This window comes from Neofelis nebulosa, chromosome 14, assembly GCF_028018385.1.
Source record: "Neofelis nebulosa isolate mNeoNeb1 chromosome 14, mNeoNeb1.pri, whole genome shotgun sequence".
Lineage (NCBI taxonomy): Eukaryota > Metazoa > Chordata > Mammalia > Carnivora > Felidae > Neofelis > Neofelis nebulosa.
The window spans coordinates 8,930,236-8,954,335 of NC_080795.1; positions in this window are offsets into that span (position 1 = coordinate 8,930,236).

Genomic DNA, 24,100 nt, shown 5'->3' on the forward strand with positions numbered 1-24,100 from the left:
TTGTCTTGTAACTTGAGGCCATGCCAGTCAAAACACATAAGATTGCTTGTTTTCTCAATGACATGTTTAGATTTTTTTTTTTTTTTTAGATCAAATGTTCAATGTCTTGAAAAATCAAAAGAAGGTGCTGTTGTACCAAAGGTCTGGAGAATAAAAGCACATTTTAATCTAAAAATTGTGGGTTATATGTAATCTCTTAGCTTTTATTCTAATGCCAATTATTGGCACATTGTTTCATGTTATATATATATATATATATATATTTTAACGTTTATTTATTTTTGAGACAGAGAGAGACAGAGCATGAACAGGGGAGGGGCAGAGAGAGAGGGAGACACAGAATTTGAAACAGGCTCCAGGCTCTGAGCTGTCAGCCCAGAGCCCGACGCGGGGCTCGAACTCACGGACGGTGAGATCATGACCTGAGCCGAAGTCGGAAGCTTAACTGACCGAGCCTTCCAGGCGCCCCATCATGCTATTTATATTTTATGACAGTCTTGCTTCCCAGTTAGATTTTAGGCCTTATAGGGCAGAACTCTTGTCTTATACCAGTTTATGTTCATGATGCATGCAAAAATAACAACTGAAATGTACATTTTTGTAATGTTTATTTATTTTGGAGAGAAAGAGAGGGAGAGAGAGAGGCAGAGCACAAGTGGAGGAGGGGCAGAGAGAGAGGGAGACAGAATCTGAAGCTGGATCCAGGCTCCGAACTGTTAACACAGAGCCCAACACGGAGCTCGAACCCACAAACTGTGAGATCATGACCTGAGCTGAAGTAGGTCGCTTCACCGGCTGAGCCTCTCGGGCGCCCCTACCACTGAAATTTTTTAAAGAGACTCTGTATGGGTCAGAGAAGAATTTCTCTTGCTTTTGGAATAAGAGCAGTGAGCCAACTGTTAAATTCTCAAGACTTGTGAGAGCCAGTTGATGTTACGTTGGTAGCTTGAAATTGGCTACCAACCATAGAGGGTGGGATTATTCACACCGTCTAAAAATTGGCAAGCACTACCAATCAGCTTCTCATCCCAAGAACCAGTTGCTAACCATTCACCTGCACACCTCTGGTTTGGAGATTCCATGAGGGTATAGCAAACTAAAGTCAAGTCAGTTCTACTCTATGTGGACCTCAGCCGAAGCAAATATCTGCTTTTAATGTTGAAGCAAATTAAGACCTCTTGTTTCAGTGCGATTTGTTCCAAATATTTCCGCTATTGTTCTATTTTAAAAGAATGCATCCTTTTTTTTTTTTTATTTTTTAAGAACGCATCCTTAATGAAATAATTCTTCCGCAGTAACTCTGGTATTCTCCTTCAAGACAGTTTTAATTAAGAGTCGTAACAGGACTCATAAATTAAACCACAAAACCAGTTTGGTAATAATGAAGGTCAGCGTTGTTCCAAGTAGCAGTTTGTTTTTGTTAATTGATTTTCAGTTGTACATCTCCATGTAGCTCCAAGGAGAGTCATTTTCTTTAATAGCTATTGGTTGTCCTTGTTTGTCACACTCTCACCTAATTCTTATCCTCACTCCTTGTCAGAGAGAAGGGCCAAATTCCTCATTTCATTTCTTTTGTTAATGAATATGAAAGCCCTAAAACCCAGCTTAAGGAATACTGAGACTGGGTATCTGGGGATTTTAGTGGTAAGTCCTATCAGTAATATATGGTAGGATCCTGATTGAATAAATTGATGTTATAATTAATATAATGCTATCTAAGGCCATATAATGTTGCCTTCTCCAAAAATAAAAGTTACATAAATTATTTCTTGATCAGTTTTTTAGCTCAGACTATGATCCTCATAGTATGAAGGAAAAATGAAAAAAAAAATAAAATAAAACTGCACGTGCCCTAAATATAGATATAATATACTGAGGTAAATAAAAGAGATAAAATGAAAGCAGTAACACAAGCTGGAATATGACAAAAACAATGATGACGTATTATGGAAAGATTACAGGCTTTGAAATTAGACAGAACAAGGTTTAGATCCCAATACCAGCCAGCACTTTGGAGTGTTTCAGCTTTGGCAAGGTTTCTGTTTCCTCAAAAGTTTTCGGAAAGGATAAAGATATCGCATACAAAGCCCCCAGCACATAGTAGGCACGAAATAAATGGGAATTTCTATTATTGTGATTCTGGGTAAGATCTAGGCGAACCTGGAAATAGAAACGGATTCAGTTTCTATTATTAGTATGATGTGATCCAGAGTGTGCGGGAGCTGAAGGCCGGACAAAAATGCTAGATCTGTTTTGTGTCTAAACCGGTTTAACCTTGAACAGATTAATTAATATTTTTGGGTCTCTGTTGTCTCAACAGTAATATGGCTGTGATGGAAAAGGAAAGTGATGTGTTAGATATTCTCTAAGGTCCTGTTCATCACTGAATACCATATTTGGACTTATATATAACTTAATACAGAAATTTGATAAATAATAATGGCCCAAACAAGAACAAGTGGCTGATGATGAAATTATTATTGCATACTATTTCTTTTTTTAAAAAAAATTTTTTTAACGTTTTATTTATTTTTGAGAGAGGGAGAGACAGAGCATGAACAGGGGAGGGTCAGAGAGAGGAAAACATAGAATCTGAAACAGGCTCCAGGCTCTGAGCTGTCAGCACAGAGCCCGACGCGGGGCTTGAACCCACGGACCGTGAGATCATGACCTGAGCCGAAGTCGGCCGCTTCACTGACTGAGCCACCCAGGCGCCCCTGCATACTATTTCTTATAGCCCCTACAGTTGACATAGTCTCACTGTTCGCTCAGCATCTGTTGGACACAGAGGTTTTTGCTTGGCATCATTCCTGGCACACTTACTTGGTGGCTGGGTTGTGTTTTCTGCCTGAAGGCTGGAGTGTTGTAGTTATCGTTGAAACTAGCCACATACATTTTCAAAACCTTTCCTCTTTTTTTTTAATGTTTATTTATTTTTTGAGAGACAGAGAGAGATAGACTGTGCGTAGGGGAGGGCCAGAGAGAGAGGGAGACAGAGAATCCAAAGCAGACTCCAGGCTCTGAGCTGCCTGTGCAGAGCCTTATCCAGGGCTCAAACCCATGAACCACGAAATCATGACCTGAGCTGAAGTAGGATGCTTAACCAACTGAGCCATGCAGGTGCCCCAGTTTTCACAACTTTTCTATTGGACTGTGCCTTCTTGCCAAGATAGAGCAATGATGTCTAGATTGACCATCCTGTCTGAGAAAAATAAAGAAAGAATTTGGATAGAGCAAAAATAGGAGTAAATGCAATAGGCTTTTCTTCTCTTCTGAGTTTTCTAAATTAGTTATGACACAACTGTCATAAGCAAAAACTATAACACTACCTAACGTAGCTCTCGGCGTATGTAAGTATTTGTGACAATTGCAAGTGGCGAAGCAGACACGAGTGTCAATAAGGTTGCTATGTCCCATTCAAATGGGTAAAATGTCCACATCAGTAAGATTTGATAAGTTACGAATATCTAACGTGGTACCTAGAGTAACTACTATAAAAAGCCCAACTGTACAAAAAGATACATTCAAAACACCATAGATAAAATGGCATGGCCCAAAAAAAAAAAAAAAAATGTTCATGTCACTCTCAGTAAAACAGAGCAATAAAACAGAGAAAGTATAAACAAAGAGAAAACACAGAAAACAAATTTTTAAAATGCAGGCTTAACCTTAACTTTTCAATAATTGCATGGAAAGTTAAGTGGTCTAAATGTGCCAATTAAAAGAGAGATCTTGGCAGACTGGATAAAAAGAGCATAACTCCCAGCTAGATGCTGTCTACAAAGCAGTCACTTGAGATGTATTGATATACGTAGGCTTAAAGTAAAAGGATAGAAAAAGGATACCACGCAAACATTCATTTAAAACAGAAAGCAGAAGCCCGTCTTGGTATAAGATACGGTAGACTGCAGAGCAAAGAAATCACCAGGGACAAAGAGGGATATCATATAAGGGCAAGAGGGTCAATCCAACAAAAGACATTGCCGTCCTAAATACGTATGCATCTAAACAGAGCTTCAAGATATGTGGAGCCCAAACTGAAAAAGAGGAAAAGGAGAAATAGACAAAACCACAATTATAGATAATTTCACAGCCCTCTCTCAACAATTAAAAGAACAATCAGACATAAAATCAACAAGAACACAGAACTCAGTAACACTGTCAACCAATAGAATCTAATGAACATTTATAGAATATTCCATCCAACGAAAGCAGAAGACACATTTTTTTTAAGCACACACAGAACGTAAACCAAGATAGAAATTAAAATCTGTCAACCTAGAATTCTATCCCAGGCAGAATTCTCTTTAAAAAGCAAAGGCAAAATAGAGGTTTTTCAGATGCACAAAAGGTGAAAGAAATCGTCACCGGGAAAATTTCACTGCAAGGAAGAATTCACCAGCAACAATCCTGCAAGAACAGAAATATTAGAGGAAATTTTGGGGTAGAAGAAAAAGAATACTAGATGGAAAATTGAATCTTCACAAAAGAATGAATGGTCCAGGGAATAGCAATGATGTTTTTTTTCTTTATAGTCTCTATCAATTTCAAAGATAATTGTTTGAATTAGAGTAATAATGCATTGTGCAGCTTATGACATACATAAAAGTAAAATACGGTACAAAAAGAACACAAAAGCCAGAAGGAAAGAAATGAAGTGTATTCTTAGAAGAGACTTATTCCATGAAGTGGTGCAATATTACTGGAAAGAAGACTGATAAGATGTATACGACCAGTTGGCTAACCACAGCTCACAGATCAATCTGCCTCACAGCCTGTTTTTGCATGAGCTATACGTTTTTAAAAGTTAAAGAAAAATGAATATGTAACAAAGACCATATGTGGCTCGCAAGTCTAAAATATTTATTATCAGGCCCTTTACAAGAAAAGATTGCCAACCTCTTGTGTATATTAGAAAATCTAATGCAATCACTAAGAAAACAACGTGAAGAATTATAATTGATAAACCCACAAAGGAGATACAATAGAATTAGAAAATATACTCAATTAATATAAAAGAAATGTTAAAAAAGGAAAGAGGACAAAGGAAACAAAAAAGAAACGGGACAAATTAAAGTGTAACGGCAAGATGATAGTTCTAAACCTAGCCATACCAATAATCACATTGAAAGTAAATGTCTAAAAACCCTAATTAAAGGATAGAGATTGTCAGACAAGGAAAAAAGCGAAGACCCAACTAACTGTATGGTGCCTATAATAAGTGAACTTTAGGGGCGCCTGGGTGGCGCAGACGGTTAAGCGTCCGACTTCAGCCAGGTCACGATCTCGCGGTCCGTGAGTTCGAGCCCCGCGTCGGGCTCTGGGCCGATGGCTCTGAGCCTGGAGCCTGTTTCCGATTCTGTGTCTCCCTCTCTCTCTGCCCCTCCCCCGTTCATGCTCTGTCTCTCTCTGTCCCAAAAATAAATTTAAAAAAAATGTTAAAAAAAAAAAATAAGTGAACTTTAATATCAAAATACAAAAAAATTAACAAGATGGAATAAGACATACCACACTAATATTATTAAAGGAAATTTGGAACGGGCATCTGGGTGGCTCACTAGGTTGAGCGACCGACTTCAGCTCAGGTCGTGATTTCGAGGTTCCTGACAGCTCAGAGCCTGGAGCCTGCTTCGGATTCTGTGTCTCCCTTGCTCTCTGCCCCTCCCCCGCTCATGCTCTGTCTCTCTCTGTCTCAAAAATAAACATTAAAAAAAAATTAAAGGAAATCTGGAGTAACTATATTAATATTGGAAAGGTGGATTTCAAACAATATTACCAGAGGAAACTTACATATATATATATATGTATATGTATATATATACACATATATGTGTATATATACATGTATATGTAAGTTTATACATATATGTACATATATGTATATATATTATATAAGGTCAACTCATTAGGAGGACAGAATAATTCTAAATATTTATGTAACTAATGGAAGAGCTTCAAGGTAAGTAAGGCAAAAACTGATGGAAGTTTCAGGAGAAAATCGAAAAGTTCCACAATTATAGTCTGAGATTTCAACATGTTTCTTTCAACAATTGTTAGAATAAATTCAACATTATTCTATATAATATTGAAGTATTATATAGAATACTTCAATAATACTTTTGACGAATTGGGCCTAACTGATATTTATAGAACATTCCATCCAGTGACAGCAGAATATACATTCTTTTCAAGTGCACACAGAACATTTTCAATAAAGTTAATATATTGTGTCATAAAACAGTGCTAATAAACTTAAAAGGATTCAAGTTATGGAAAGTATGTACTCTTACCACAATGGAAATAAGTGAGAAATCAATAACAGAAAGATTTCTGGAAAATTCCCAAGCACTTAGAAACTAAATAATATACTTCTAAATAACCCAGAGGTCAAAGAAGAAATCAAAGAGTCTTTTTGAATTGAATTAAAGTGAAAATATAAGATATAAAAAAATGCGGGCAGTGTTAAAGAGTACTTAGTGACGAATTTGTAATGCCTATGTTAGAAAAGAAGAAACATCTCAAATCAGTGACCTCAGTTTTCACCCTTAGAAACTAAAAAAAGAAGAGAAATGAAATCCAAAGTAAGCAAATAGATGAAATAATAAAGAACAGAGTGGAGTTTAATGGAAGAAAAAACAGAAACAGAATAGAGAAAAACAACCACATCAGAAGCTGGCTCTTTGTGGAGCGCCTGATGGTTCGGATCATGATTTCATGATTTGTGAGATCAGGCCGTGGTGTGGATCCATGTTGACAAGCACAGAGCCTGCTTGAGATTCTCTCTCTCCCTCTCTCTCTGTCCCTCCCCCTCTCACACTTTCAAGCATGCATGCACTCTTTCTTTCTCAAAATAAATAAATAAACTTATTTTTTTTAAAAGCAGTTTCTTCAGTATCAATAAAATTGATAAGCCTTTAGTCAGAAAGAACAGAAAAAGAGAGAAAAAGAAAAGAAATTTCTAATATCAACAATAAGAGAGTTAATATCACTAAATATTCTAGTTATCAAAATTATAATTATCCTGAAAATTTTAGGGCAATAATTTCAACAACTCAGTTGAAAGAAATATGTTCTTAAAAGACAGAAATTTTAAAAAAAAGACAGACATTTACCAAGCTTAAGATAATCAGATTAGCCCTACATCTATCAATGACATTGAATTTGTAGTAAAACCTTCCCACAAAAAAAAAAAATGTGGAGCATATATGGCTTCTACAGTGAATTTTATCAAACATTTAAGAAGTAAATTATACTAATTTTACATAAGTTCTTCCAGACAATGAAGAGAAGGGACTATTTACCAACTCATACTATGTGACCAGCATTATGCTTACACTAAATCAGGACAAAGTTATTATAAGAAAACTACAGACCAATATACCTCATGAACATAGAAGCAAAAATTACAAACAAAATGTTAGTAAATTGAATCCAGCAATATATGAAACAGTTATGTGGGGTTAACATTTTAAAACATCAGTTAATGTAACTCACCATATTGGCAAACATGAACATTTCAATTGATGCAGAAAAAACATTTGACAGACCCAATATCCATTCATAATAAAGATTCTCATCAAACTAAGAAGAAAAAAGAACATCCTCAACTTAATAAAAACATCGACAAAAAAATCCAGAGGGAGGGAGAGAGAGAGAGAGAGAGAGAGGGTGGGAGAGAGAGAGAGAGAGAGAGAAATAATAGAAAAGGAAAAAAAAGAAAGTGGAAGGAAAGAGGGAGGGAGGGAGACAAAAAGAAGGAAGACATCCACACTGGAAAGAAGAAGTAAAATTATCTTTATCTGAAGATGACATAATTTTGTATGTTGAAAACATGATGAAATTTACAAAGAAGTAACTAAAACTAATATGTAGGTTTAGTAAGTTGCAAGATACAAAGGAAATATACTTAAATAAAGTGTATGTACTAGTAAAGAATGTTTGGACATTGAAGAAAAAACAAAACCACAATATCATGAAATATGAAATGCTCAGGGATAAGTATGACAGAATATGTACAAGGCCTGTACATGGAAAACTACAAAATATTGCTGAGCGAAACTAGAGGAAACCTTAATAATTAGAGATGGATATTGTGTTCATGCACTAAAATACTCCATACTCTTAAGATGTCAATACTCCTCGAATTACAGATTTGATCCAATCCTGGCTAGAATAGAAGAGGTGTTTTCATAGAAAATTACAGGTGGAATCTAAAATTCATATGTAAATGAAAAGACCTAATGTACAAAATAACTTGGACATATTATAAAGCTACAGCGATCAAGGCCATGTGGTATTGACATCAAGACAGACAAACAGGGTGCCTGGGTGGCTTAGTCGGTTGAGTTTCCAATTCTTGCTTTTAGTTGGGGTCATGATCAAGCTGTGTAGGATCAAGCTGCTTTGAGCTCCACGCTGAGCATTGAACCTGCTTGGGACTCTCTCTCTCTCTCTCTCTCTCTCTCTCTCTCTCACTGCCCTTCTCCCCACCTCATGTTCTCTCTCTCTAAAAAAAAAAAAAAAAAAAGACAAAGAAATAAAATAAATAGAAAAAGAAATCAGTGCAACAGATAGAGAGCTCAGAAATAGATCTACACATATATTGACATCTGATTTCTTATAAAGGTGCTTATGCTAATAAATGGAAAATGATGGTAGGCATCCTTATGTAAAAAACAAACAAAATAAAAATTTTATCATACCTTACACCATAGACAAAAGTAAAATGGACCATAAATCGAGATGTAAATCTAAAACTATACAGAAGAAAATGAAGAAAACTCTTTGCAACTTTAGATTGGCAAAGATTTTATAGATACAACATCTGAACCATTAGCGATGAAATAATAAATTGATAGGTTGGACTTCAAATTTAAAAACTTTAAAACTTGTGCTCCTCAAAAAAAAAAAATACTGCTAAGATAATGAAAAAGCAAGGCACAAACTGCAAGTTATATGTAAGATAAATGATTTGTATCCAATATAGAATGGACTCCAAAACGGCATAATTCAAAATTTTTTAAAAAATGGCAAGAAATTTGACAGATACTTCAACAGAGAAGATATATGATGGTGAATGAATACACAAACAGATGCTAAACAGCATCAGTCATCAAGGAAAAGCACATTAAAACCACAATCAGACACCACCACACCTTTATTAGAATACCTAAAAAGAGCAATTCTGGGTGATGATGTCCAGGAACTAGGACAAGTAAGAATGCAAGGTGTACAATCACTTCGGAAAACAGTTTGGCAGTTTATTAATTAGTTGAACATATTCCTGTCATGTGATCCAGGCATTTCACCCTGAGGGGTTTACCCAAGGGAAATGAAAACATATGCCCTTAAAAAAAACTTGTGCAAGAATTTGCACAGCAGTCTTATTTGTGGTAGCCCCCGACTGGAACCAATCCGGATGCCCATTACAGATGAATAGATAACCGGGTTGGGCACACCCATACAATGAAATATTATTCAGTAATACAAAGGAATGAACTATGAATACATTCAACACCACGGATAAACCTCAAAATCATTATACTGAGGGGAAGAAGCCAAATCCAGTGCCATGGGAAAGGTAGGGAGGAGTAGTATAGGGAGAGATCACAAAAGGCATAAGGAAACAGTCTGAGGTGATGGAGATTATCTTGATGGTGGTGGTAATTTCACAGTGTGTGTGTGTGTGTGTGCGTGTGTGTGTGTGTGTGTGTGTATTTATGTATACGCACGTGTCCTACTGTATATACTTGATTTTTTAAAATTTTAATGTTCCTTTATTTTTGAGAGAGAAAAAGAGACAGAGGGTGAGCGGGGGAGGGGCAGAGAGAGAGGGAGACACAGAATCCAAAGCAGGCTCCAGGCTCCGAGCCAGCAGCACAGAGCCCGATGCGGGACTCAAACCCACAAACTGTGCGATCATGACCTGAGCCGAAGTTGGACGCTTAACCGACGAGCCACCCAGGCACCCCTATATATGCTTTACATTTATGCCATTTATTATGTGTCAATTACATCTCACTAAAGTTGTTTTATAAAAACTTTTCAGTTAACCTGGTTGTTGAACTTAACTTTATTTTCCTAGCATTCTAGACACATCCAATGAATTCAATAATGCCTGTTGAAAGCCTACAATGTCACAGACAATCAAGTGCACTAGATATGACCCTCTCCTAGGTTTTATTTCTGCCCATTTCAAATGGTATTGGAATCTTAGAGAAAATAATAACAGCCAGTATGTGTTAAAAAAGTCACAATGAACCAGAAACTTTTTCTAAGCCAACTTTTTAAAATCCTTACAACAATCCTATGAAGATGATACTTCCGTCATCCCCATGTAGTAGATGAAGAAACTTTCCCAGGATCACAAATTGTAATACAAAGACCTCAGCCGCACAGTCTTTCAAGATTATGAACCTACAGCATCATCTCCCCCTGCTTGGGTCTACTTCTGTTCCTACGTGCCTCTTTCCCCTCATCTCTCCAGAAAGCTGTGATTCCTGTCTCTTTGTCCTTTAAGGTAGCCTCCTTTTATGGGAGGGAAGTCTTTGCTTTTCCACTACTGACTCTGAAAAACGTGAAGCCATCTTTTGGTTACGAAAGCTAGGGGACAGTTCTCAAATGGTGGCAGAACTGTTCCCACGCCCACAGCCGGGATGCGCACCCAGTCTGGCACACAGTAGGACGCTGTGGGCCCCGAGGGGACACCCAGGAGGGGACTCGTCATCATAGGTTCTATAAAGTGCATACTAGCCTCAACTTTGTCAAGCTTTGTCAGGCAATGAAGAATTCGGTATGAATGGAATTTCCAGAAAATTGAAGGCAACTCTTCTCGGAGGTCAGAATTTGTTGTTTCCCCACGCTCTCAGAGCTAAATACGAAATGCAGGCACAACCAGAATCCTGGTTTCTGCTGGAAACAGAGTTTAAAAAGAAAAAAGTCTGAGTCATAGTTAAAATATAAGTGAACATTCTCTTAGGACCCTTCTTGGTAGCAGGCAAAGCTATAGCCTCCTGAGATGTGTGTCAGGCTGAGTTGGCTATGAACGCATGTACAGCCTTCCATTTGTCGCAAGAGCAGTTTTATGGCTCTGTCGTTATACCCCTGCTGTTTTTCGCATTATCTAGAAATCTGGCCTTTAGACATTGAGCAAGATGAGGCTACCTAATTTCTCCTATGTAGTTGCAGTTCATGCTTTGGTGAGTTAAGGTTAGCAAAAGAAATGCTTTGTGCAAATTGGACATGTGAAAACCTAGGTACGTTGTTTTTAATTTTAAGAGCTGATTGGAAACGGTTGCTAACCCAGTCTTCTAACAACAATGTTTTCAAAGAATGAAATCCGTCTTTGCTGAAAAGGACATTAAATATTTAATTTTGCTTCCCACTTGCTGAAGCGACTTATTAATATTGCATTTTATGACTCTAAATCACACTTCCTGGTTGTTTATTTTAAGTATGATTATTTTGCTTACAAGCATGTTAGTTTCCTGGAGCCGTTTAAAAGAAACCTCATTAAAATATAAGACGGTGTATAATAGGTATGCAGAGGAAATAATTACTGTTACAAGATATAGAGTACTTAATAACTGTAAAAACTAAGCTATTATAAATGATAAATATGATTCTTGGACAAAGTAAAAAGAAATAATTAAAATACATCTTAAAAATGCACCCTGGGAATTCTAAAAGATGCAAAAGGGATAATTAACAAATATTAATGCCCACATACAAAATATATGGACATTGCAAAAGGTGTTTATGCCAGGTGCCTAATAAAATGCCGGAGCCATTCTAGGCACCCAAATATTTTTAAAGTAACTGAATGCACAGCTATGAGTGAACTTTCTTCTTCCATAAAGACATAAAATATTGATGACATAGCGGATTGTTATGTCTTCTTTATAAATCGTGTAGTTCGAGCTTTATCATTTTGTGAAAGACTAAATTAATTTGTTAACCAACTTAAATTCACTGCATTTTAGTTTGTAAAACCTATTTGCCTTGCCAGGGAGAGACTGTTGCAATTTGCAATTCTGTTTTCTAGTCTTAGTAACAATTGTTTTTCATTTGCATATTGCAATGGGAAGAAACAATGACAAAACCTTGGGTTTGCAATAAAACTGAGTATTTTTTTAATTTCTTTTAAAGTTTTATTTATTTTTGAGACAGGGAGATACAGAGCATGAACAGGGGAGGGTCAGAGAGAGGGAGACACAGAATCTGAAACAGGCTCCAGGCTCTGAGCTGTCAGCACAGAGCCCAACGCGGGGCTCGAACTCACGGACCGCGAGATCATGACCTGAGCCGAAGTCGGCCACTTAACCGACTGAGCCACCCAGGCACCCCAAAACTGAGTCTTTAAATGGAAAATTATACACACACACACACACATAAATGTTTGCATAAATGTACACACACACACACACACACACACACACACACACACACACTTTCTGCAGATGATCCTGAACTCTGCTGGCCATATTTGTTGATACAGGACATAAAGGATTAGAGCAAGAACAGATCTCAAAGAGATAAAGATCTGTCAGTTGCTTTTCTTCTTGCATGTTAGACACTGGTAGCTTGTGATATAAATAAAACATAATGGTTTATTCTAGGAGTGGAAAGGTGGTTTAATGTTAGAAAAATTCTGTCGTTGGGCAGTTACAGATTAAAGGAAGAAAATACTTTAACACGTTCAAAGAAAGTATTTGATAAAATTCAAAATCTATTTGTGATTATAAAATCTTTTAGCAAAATGGAAATAGAAGGAAATTTCCTTAACCCAATAAAAGTTACCTGTCGCAGTAAATATCATTCTCAGTGGTGACAAATTAGGACCATTCCCTTTAAAATTAGGAGCAGGACAATTTTATATGGAACCTTGTGCTTGAGGTGTTAGCCCGTGTGGTTTTGACATAGGAACAAAGAAACTGAACAGTGGAAAAGAAAAGGGGGCACAGGAACCTGTGCTGTATGGAAACTGCTCTTTTGATAGAACAGGGATTGTGGATGGTCTGGTACATGGCATGGGGACAATTGGTTATTCCATATAGAAAGTATTAAATAGGATCTCTATTCTATGGTGTCATACCAAAACCAAGTCCAGATGGTTTCAGGACTTAAATATAAAAAGTAAAGCTTTAAAACTACTGCCTTGAAGAAAGGGGAGGCTTTTCTAGACAAGAAACACAAAGATTGATACATTCCAGTACAAAATGATAAATAAATAAAAGAAAGACACCCCAAAGTAAAAAGGGCAATATACATGAACAAGAATTTCACAGAAATGGAAACCCAAATGGCAAGTAAGCAAATAAGAAGATACTCCTCCTCATTATCAGAAAAATGCAAAATGAGATCACAGGCATTTTAGAGTCAACAGATTAACAAAACTAAACTTGTTTAAACTTGTTTATACTTGTTTATTACAACTAAACTTGCAATGCTAAATGTCAGTTATTAAGTAAAGAAACAGAAACAAGGTAAACGAGGGTCTATATTGATACAGCTGCTTTGGAAAACAGTTTGCATTGTCATGGAAAGCTGGACCTTCATATGTGCTATGCTATTATTTCCACTCTAGAGGGTCAGAGCAGCACTGTCCGTATTGAGGGAAAGTGAACAGAGGGAAAGAACCCAATCACCATAGGAACAGAAAATGTTTAGACAATAGAATATTATACATCAGTGAAATTAAGAAGTAACAATTATGTAGTATATCCTAGATGAACTTTAAATTTTTTTAATGTTTATTTATTTTTGAGAGAGAGACAGAGCACAAGCAGGGGAGGGGCAGAGAGAGAGGGAGACACAGAATCCGAAGCAGGCTCCAGGCTCTGAGCTGTCAGCACAGAGCCCGACGAAGGGCTCAAACTCACCAACCATGAGATCATGACCTGAGCTGGAGTCGGACACTTAACCAACTGAGCCACCCTGGTGCCTCCTAACCTAGATGAACTTTAGAAACATTATTCAGAGAAAAGTAACTCACAATTGTCTACCCAGAGAATGATACTATTTTATACAGCTGGAACAGCAAAATGAATAAATGTATTTTTCAGTATATGTTATATGTGTGTGGCTATGTATATGTAAAAACACTTAGGTGGCAACATTATTTTTAAAAAGGCAAAGAGACAATAAGAAAAAAACAATTAGAGTGGTAGATATTTCCGGAGAAAGGAGACAGAAAAGGAGACAGCTAGAGGCAGTGACACATGGAATCACCAAGGGAACTAAACTAGCAGTTCTCCAGGCCCCTCTGTGGACCAATGACAGTGCTTGGCACACGGAACAGGAGAAAATATTTGCAAATCATATATCCGATAAGGAATTAATATGAAGAATCCATAAAGGACTACAACTCAACAGCAAAAAACAAACCAACCAAATGAAAAACGGACAAAAGACGTGAATAGCCATTTCTCTAAAGAAGAGATACAGAGGGCCAATAAGCACATGAGAAGCTGTTCAACATCATTCACCATGAGGGAAATGCAAATCAGAACCACAATGAGGGGCGCCTGGGTGGCTCAGTTGGTTAAGTGATGGACTCTTGGTTTTGGCTCAGGTCATGATCTCGCGATTGTTAGAGCCCCGCATCGGGCTCGTGTTGTGTGTGTGTGTGTGTGTGTGTGTGTGTGTGTGTCTGTTGTATTGGTGATGGGTAAATCACACATATATATTAGCATCTTGGATGGGTTCAGAGACTCTTGGAAATACACATACATGCAAACAAAGCCTTGTAAGCAGTAAAATAGGTCCTCAGGACAACACACACAGATACACACAAGCACACTTTGTAAATATGTATCTCTGTAGTAACTGCAGGGCACAAATAAGTGATCATCCCTCGTCAGTATGGGAACAGTCACACGGTCCAACCTCTGCTGCGTTACCACCCTGCTTCCCCTCATCACTCGCAGTCCGTGAAGGTTTGCCCTCAAAAACATTGAAGTGAGTTGGTGACAATAGTCAGCCTGCACATGACAGGGCCTGGGGACTCCCTGTGTTTATCTTGAGATGTGGTTCTCACAGGAGGCAGCATACTGGAATCATCCCAAAGCCCAGGTTGACCACATGCCAATCAAATCAGGATTTCAAAAGGCGGTCACCCAGACAACAGTATTTTTTTTTAGAGAACCCCAAGTGATGCCACAGGAAGTCAAGCTTGAGAACCAGTGAGTTACCTGATTGTTTCAAATTAGCCAAATGTCTTCTGCAAGTGGTACTTAAAGGAATTCCCAAATATGGGCTTTAGTACCTTGTTCTTAATTATTTTGAAAATGGCACTGGACCCTTAATCATGACTCAGTGTTATTATAAACATCTCTTCTTACACCCTAAAATTTGTGATTGATTCTGTATAGCCCTGAAGATGTAGGTCATGCCTTTGTATAAATTTTCTACTTCTATGGGAGAAGCTAGCTTAGCGTAGTCTCATGAACCAGGCAAAACCCATGTGATTTAGCAGAACGGGCACCAGACTGGAAGAAATTAGACACGGGCTTTCGTTCTGAGTCTGCCGTGAGGTCCCCGGTAAACCTGAGCAAGTCACCGAAGCTCCCTTGTCCTTGACCTTCTTACTTGTCCAAAGAGAGGGTTGTGCTACAGTAGTGTTTCCATACGCACTTGCTAGAATATCTACCGCCTTCATGATTTTTGCCAAGGCTACGTTCCACCTGTACCATTATTTACTTCAAAACGTTCCTTGCATTGATCCATTCTGCTAAAGTCTATTTGGAGTGAAATTTTGTTTCTACAGACATGTGACCAGCATAACATCTTATAAATATTTTCAAAAAAGCAGTGCCAATAAACTCTAGTTAGATTCTCTCCTTGTGACAAAGGCTCTGGCATAGACCTGACTTCTCTTCATGAAAAACAGAAATGACACATGTTGAAGAGGTGTTAAGGACAGGCTAGCACAAGGGAAGTTCTTCTTCTCTTATGAGAAGGATTACAACAGATTTGCAAGGGAATCATTTATTTTTTTTCCCTGTGTGATTCAGAAAAGTTTAAAATAGTAGTTCACGTGCCATGGTTTGGGAAACACTGCTCTGGGTGGTTATGAAGTGTCTGCTCAACTCTAATGTTTTATTATCACTCTGTGGTTCAGGCCCAGGTAAAGGAAATAGAAGAAAAAAGGAAGTATTCTCTGGGGATGGGAAGGGTCTCTCCCAACTCTCACCCCATCATTGTCTCCTGCTATTTCAATTCAAGAAGAGGCAACAAATTTTGTCATCTGAGGAGAGAAAGATTTGGTAGCCATGCAGAAGGTGGGTAAAGTGTTAGTGAAGAAAGAGAGATTCTGAAAAGGAGAACTCAATGCTGAGAGGTGGTAAATGGCATATGGAATTAGACCATCTACGTGATGGTCTATGGCCAATGCATTGCCCTTGGGCTGGCTGACTTAATACATATTTTGTGGCTGTTGGAGGTCTCTCTTGTCAATGAGTTGTTTTCTTTATTTCACACTCTACTGATCTTTCAAAGATAAGACATCAAGATCATTTACCCAACCGAATGGGCAGAAGTTGCCATCTTACAATATACTCTATGTATTATAAATGTAATTCACTGTTTACTAAACCTGACAGATTTCCTTACCCATCTCAGCCCTGTGTGGTGGGGCTGGGAAAAGTCAAACTCTCTCAGGCTGGTGCTCTCTCAGGTAACCTGCTTATTAATGTTCTACCTAACCTTCTGGAAATGCAGTCTATTTGGTATATCTGCATAGAACAACAAGCTGTATTTCTTTATCAGGCACCATCTCAAGAAAAATCTCATTTTTTACCTCATTTAAACCACAAAATAGATATTTAATTTCACCCTGACCTTGCTTATCTATGAATACAGCTAAGAAGAGATCTGTTATGGAAAGTAATTCAGCTTGTATTAAATGACAATAAACACCACAACTGTTCAGTTCTGTCATCTGAGGCTTGGATCTGGATATTGTTCAGGAAAAAAAAAAGTAATTAAGCCATTTGCCCTGAAAATCCCGTGGGAAGACTTGCAATTTTCAAATATATATATATATATATGTGTGTGTGTGTGTATGTGTGTATATATATATATATATATATGTATATATGTATATGTGTGTATATGTATGTATATATATATATATATATACCCAAGTTGTTTAGCATTTTCTATAAATCAAAACACTACACAAGACAATGGATTTTAGAATCATCTGTTTTAATTTAAAGCTTATTTGTACTACTAGTGATCTTTCATTAGAATTGAATGTCAACCTCACTTTATTTTGACAATTAATAGGTTTTTCCCCCTCAAATGCTGAGTATGATATGGCTATGCAAAATTTCAAATGAAAAAGACACAAAATAATGGCATTATGAATTAATGGAAATATTTGAGCTAGGAAAGGTCATACACAGAAACTAAAAGAGAAATATGTTATCCACAGAGGAAAAGTTCTAGACAAAAAGTACATCATCTGCATTTTCTAATAGGAAATCCATAAGAGGGGGATTAGTGGCTTTTGTTGGAATCACCATTTTAACTAAATGAAAGACAAATCTTGTCTCTATTCCCTGTGGCTGGTAGAATGAGGAGTGACAAGGAGAAAGTCTAGGCAGGGAAGCAAAGTTCGCCTGCACATGGCCAGTGTTGCCTCCTTTTTCAACCCAACTCATCCAGCAGTTGTGATAACCAATTGATATGATGGGCACAGAAGCATTTTGTAAATTCTAAATCATTTCTCAAATATATGCTATAATTTCTTCTTTTATGATTATTCCCCAAATGAAGAAAATGGTCTCATCTCTAAGCATAAAAAGATTCCTCTAGTCATTGAAAGGTAGGCACTTGAGGCCTGGAGACATAGATTTAGACCTTCACTTCTACTTAAGTCATAGATCATCTGTTAAATGGGACCCAGACATCTGCCTTAGATTGTTCAGGAAATTGAAAAACTCTGACTCTAACCATAGTGTCCAAAATGGGCTAGATATTAGGACTACCAGGAGAGTTAGATGCGCAGGAGCTTAGTAACCACTGCAAAAGGCCACAAAAAGAGCTCTAGGAGCACAGAAAACAATACTCAGCTGCTTTAGCTCATTTTTACTAAACAAAAAAATCATAAAGCTAGAAATAAATGAGATTCCTCCTCCTCTTACCCTTCTTTAAGTGAACCCAAGAGATCTGTCCCTCAAGGGTGTATATCATTAGTATTCATAGGTGTGCTAAATGATATGGCCAGTAAATTTAAAATCATCAAAGTAAATTAAAAATGTCCTTTCAGTTAAAACAACTTTGACTCAATTTCTTTTTCTTAATTTGCTAACTTATTTTCAAAAATCAGTAAGCATCCCTCACATATCATTGGTGTAATTTAAAAGGAATTTTTAATGAGCAATGTGTTATCTTTTGGCACATGTAAATAGTCTGCATAATTTCCAATTAGACTTGAATTTATAATGTTTATCGATGTTTGCAGAAGGTAAACTAATAAGCATAATTACTCAAGTTCTCCATCAAATTAGAAATGATACCATCAGAACTTTTTGGGCCTTGATAAAAGTATTCATTCCTTCCTAATTAAGAAAAATAGATCTGTGATTTTCTCTTTTTTTAAATTTTTTTAAAATGTTTATTTATTTATGTTTTGAGAGAGAGAGAGAAAGCAGGGGGTGGGAAGAGAGAGAATCTCAAGTAGGCCCCCACTGTCATTGCAGAAACCAATGAGGGGCTCGAACTCACAAACTGTGAGATCATGACCTGAGCTGAAATCAAGAGTTGGCCGCTAAACCGACTGAGCTACCCAGGCACCGCTGATCTGTGACTGTCAATTTCAGATAATGGGATAATAGACAATTTGGATCAGTCCTCCTCTGGAAATGAGTTGATAATTTTAATTTCTTAATTGTAAATGTTTAATTTTAAATTTTTCTTAGGAACATTGAATATATGACAAAAGAAGGAATTGCCAGGACAAAAAAAAAAAAAAAAAAGTGGGAAAACTAGAACACAAAGAGATAGAGATGTACGGAAGCCCTGGAGGCATTTCAAATGGTGGTAGAGATTGGTAGGACATTGGTTTTGACAGTCTATGGGGGGACAGGACAGAAAACAAAGTGGAGAGGATAATAAAAGTCCTTCCCTAAAATAAGCTAGGATCCTAAAATGTTATTTCCCAGGATGAAGGTGAACCAGAAGTGGGACAGATGCAGAAATCACAGCCAAGATCTATCTAATCAGTAATCTCAAGCCTTCAAATTAGATTTCAGTGGATCCAACTGCCAGGCAAAAAAGCAAATGCAAAAATTTTCTGGAGAAAAGTATTGTCATTTTAAACCTCAAATTGTTTCTCTAAACTATATTTAATTTTTTTTTTCAACGTTTTTAATTCATTTTTTGGGACAGAGAGAGAGACAGAGCATGAACGGGGGAGGGGCAGAGAGAGAGGGAGACACAGAATCGGAAACAGGCTCCAGGCTCCGAGCCATCAGCCCAGAGCCCGACGCGGGGCTCGAACTCACGGACCGCGAGATCGTGACCTGGCTGAAGTCGGACGCTTAACCGACTGCGCCACCCAGGCGCCCCTCTCTAAACTATATTTAAAATATTCTCTTAAGGAGAGCAATAATAAGGGCGCAAGGAGGCGATTCCACGAGTTGAGAACCAGCAAACAATGGACACCAGAAAAGGGTTTGATAATCTTGAAGAATTAGAATTATAAGATCCAGGTGGCACAATAATTTCGCTGATTGTGTACAAGGAAATAAAACACAAGCTTCCGAGATATCTTCGGAGAAGAGAAAGGGATAAAAAGGGGCACAGAAAAAGGATGAAGTGAGACTGATAGACAAAACTCAAAGGGGGAACTTCAGCTTCTGCGGAAGATGTGGTGACAAAGCCTGGATTTACCCTTCATCTAAAACAGCAAAAAAAAAAACACCAAAAACAAACCCCAAAATACGTGCACATTCAAAGGGCAGTTTTAGGAGCACACTAGACATAACTGAAGAGAGAGTTAGTGAGCTGGAAGGAGTGCAGATAAACTCCCCAAAATTCAGTAAGGAGAAATGGAAAAGATAGGACGAAAAGAAGAGGGTGAAAGAAGGATGTATTTAATCAGAATTCCAGAAGGAGAGAGAGATAGAGTATAAGTGACTCAGAATTTTATAAGAGTTGTGTTTTTTGTTTTGTTCTGTTTTGTTGGGTTTTTTTAGTTACACACTGTGTTTGAGATCATTGTAGATGTACACAGTCCTAAGTCCTAATACAATGAGATACCAAATAACCTCTACCCAGTTGCCTCTAACGGTATATATTATAAAGGTGTAGTACAACAGTAGAACCAAGACATTACCTTTGATACAGTCAAGAATATTTCCGTCATCCATAGATTCCCCCTTATTAGTTCTTTTATAGCCATAGCCACCTTTGTCACCCCCACTTCTGACTCCAGGCAACTACCAGTTTGTGTTCCATTTCTCTAATGTTATCATGTCAATAATATTATTGCAATGCAATCGTATAGTATGTGACCATTTGAAATTGGATTTTCTCGTTCAGCATTATTCCCTGGAGATTCATCCAAGTTGTGTGCATCAGAAATGTATTCCCTTTTATTGCGGAGTGGTATTCCACACTGTGGGCATAGGAGGTTGCATAATCACTTACCCCCTGAATGACAACTGGGTTCTTTCCAGCTTGGGACTATTACAAAGAAAGCTGCTATGGACTTCTATAGACAGATTTTTGTGTGAACACAGGTTTGCATTTCTCTAGGACAAATGTCAAAGAATGCAATTGCCAGGTTCCGTGGCAGTTCCGTGTTTGGATTTATAAGAAACTCCAAACTGCCTTCCAGAACGGCTGTACTATTTGTTTTACATCTCCACCAACACTGTGTGGGTGATTCCGTTTCACTGCATTTTCACCAGCATGTAGTGTTGTCATTACTTTTTATTTTGAACATTGTGATAGGTGTGTGGTAACCTCTCAACCTGGTCTTAATTTGCATTTCCCTAACGACTAATAATGCTGAGTATCATTTCATGTTCTTTTTTTTTAATTTTTTAATGTTTATTTATTTTTTGAGAGTGAGCGACAGCATGTGCAGGGGAGGGGCAGAGAGAGAGGGAGACACAGAATCTGAAGCAGGCTCCAGGCTCTGAGCTGTTATGACAGCACTGAGCCTGACGTGGGGCTCGAACTCACGGACCATGAGATCATGACCTGAGCTGGTCCGACGCTTAAGCGACTGAGCCACCCAGGTGTCCCTCCTTTCATGTGTTTGCTTGCCATCTGTATAATCTCTTTGTTGAAATGACTCTTCATATCGTTTGTCCATTTTCCAGTGGGATTCTTCGACTTTTTTTTTACTGTTGAGTTTTCAGTGTTCTTTGTGGTTTCCAGTTCTGTACCTGGTATGTGGTTTGCCAGTATATTCTCCCAGTCTATAGCTTGTCTTATCATCCCTTCAATAGGTTTTTTGCAGAGTAAAATTTATCATTTTGATGAGGTCCAGTTAATCAAATTTTCCTTTTATGAATCATGCTTTTGATGTCAAGTCTATTTGCCTAGCCCTAGTCTAGATCCGAGAGTTTCTCCAATTTTTTTTTCTAAAATTTTTATAGTTTCACATTTTACATGTAAATCCATGATCCATTTGGAGTTAAATTTTATACAAGGTGTGAGGCTCGAGTTGAGATTTTGTGTGTGGGGGGGGTTGTTTTGTTTTCTGGTTTTTATTTTTATTTTTTGTTTGTTTGGTTGGTTGGTTTTGTTTGCCTCTGGGTACCCAATTACTCCAGCATCATTTGTTGAAAATACTATCATTATCTTTCCTCAGTTAAATTCCTTTCATACCTTTAACAAAATCAGTTGGGGGGGCTTGAATGGCTCAGTCAGTTAAGCGTCTGACTTCAGCTCTGATCATGATCTCACTGGTTGGTGAGTTTGAACCCCGCATCGGGCTCTGTGCTGACAGCTCAGAGCCTGGAGGTTGCTTTGGATTCTGTGTCTCCCTGTCTCCCTGCCACTCCCCTGCTCTCTCTGTCTCTCTCTCTCAAAAATAAATAAACATAAAAATTTTTAAAAAACCAAAAAACAAAATCAGTTGATCATACTTGTACAGGACTATTTCTTGCTTCTCTATTCTCTTCTATTGATCTACATGTCTATCCCTTCACCTACGTTGCCTTGAGCCCTCTAGCTATGGATTAGACCTTTATCAGATTCCTCCTACTTGATTCTTTTTCAAAATTGTTTTAGATATTCTAAGACCTAAAATGTTCCTATAAATTTTAAACTCTATGTCAACAGAAAATCCTTGCTGGAATTTCGAAAGGAACTACTCTAAACTTATAGATCAATTTGGGGAGAATTTACATCTTCACTATGCTGAGTCTTCCTGTTAATGAACATGATGTGTCTTTATATTTATTCAGATCTTTGAATTCTTTCATCAGTTTTGTGGTTTTCAGGCCGTGAGTCCTATACAAGTTTGATCAGGTTTACGGCTGAGTATTTCATTTTCTTTGGCATGGTTATGAATGGTATTGTGTTTTAATTTTGGTTTCCACATATTCATTTTTGTACCTAGAAATGCTATTGAATTTTGTGTATTTATTGTAGATCTTGCAAACTTGTCAAACTCAAGTAGTCCTAGAAGTGGCTTTTGTTGTCAATTCCTTGGAATTTTCTACATAGACAATCATGCCATTGGTAAATAGGGATGGTTTTATTTCTTCCACTTCAATCTTAATGACTTTAGTGGTGTCTTTTTTTTTTTTTTCTTGCCTTATTGCAATGGCTGGAACTTCCAGTGTGGTGATGAATAACAGTGGTGAAAATAGACATCTTCACTTTGTTCTCAATACTATAGGGAAAGCATTCACTCTGTTAACATTAAATATGGTGTTAGCCATAGGTTTTTTTATATGTGTTCTTTATCAAGTTGATGATGTGCCCTCTCTCCCTAGATTACTGAGAGTTTTTAACATTAACAAATACTGGATTTTGACAAATGTTTTTCTATGTCAAATGATATGATCATATGATTTTTCTTCTTTAGCTTGTTCTTATGGTGGATTAGAGTGATTGATTTTTGAATGTTGATTTTTGCATAAAATCCCACTTCATGATTCTTGTATGCTTTGCTAACTGCTATTTGCTAATATTTGCTGAATATTTTTACATCTAAATTCATGACAAATATCGGTCTCTAGTTTTCTTTTTTTGAGCGGTCTTTGTGTGGTTTGGGTATGAGGATAATAAATGCTAGCCTCTAAAGTTACCTGGAAAGTGTTTCCCTCTCCTTTATTTTCTGTAAGAGATTTCATACATTGTGCGTTAATTCTTTGTGAGACTGCCAACTAACCATCTTTGGCATGGGCTTTTTCAGTCTCCTTCACAAGGGGTGGATGTGGACATTTAGCTCACCACGATGAGTGGTTTATACCGGGGTGGGCCGCAGAGAGGCACTGACTCACCTCGACTTGCACTACCAAATTCAGGAATTCAGTCTAGTTGATGTTGGTGGGTAGTGGGGCCTCAGTTCCAGTTGGACCCTACTGGGAGATTCAGAGTGCTATCTGCTTCTTCTGGACAGGTGATGGAAAGTTAACTGTGTGCTTCCCTGTAGACGCCACCGTGCAGGGAATCAGAGCGCTGGCCCACCGCTGACTCTGTGTGGGGGTAGCATAGAGGGTAGACATGGGCTAGAACTTGCTTGGCCCCACTGAAACTGGAAGCGTGTGACTTTATAGTTGGTATTTGGCTGGAGTAGGGTGGGTATTGTTGAAAAGATTTTCTGTTATTAAGCCATGCCGTTCATGGTCCATTGGCTAGCAGGGAAACAGGTTTCCTTGGAGATTTTTTGTTTGTGCCTGTTTGGGGTTTCTGCAGTACCCTACTGAGGATATATGAGAGACAGCAAGGAAACCCAGAGAAGTCACCGCTGTGTTTTTCCACAAGTCCTGAGGTCCCCAGGCATCCCACCTTCTTCCCTCTGCTGGTGAAATCCTTCCTATGCTTGTTGTTGTGTCACATCCAGCGTTTTTTAGTTGTAACAGGGAGAACCTGGGAGGCTAAGGATCTTTTGCATCTTGGCAGAACT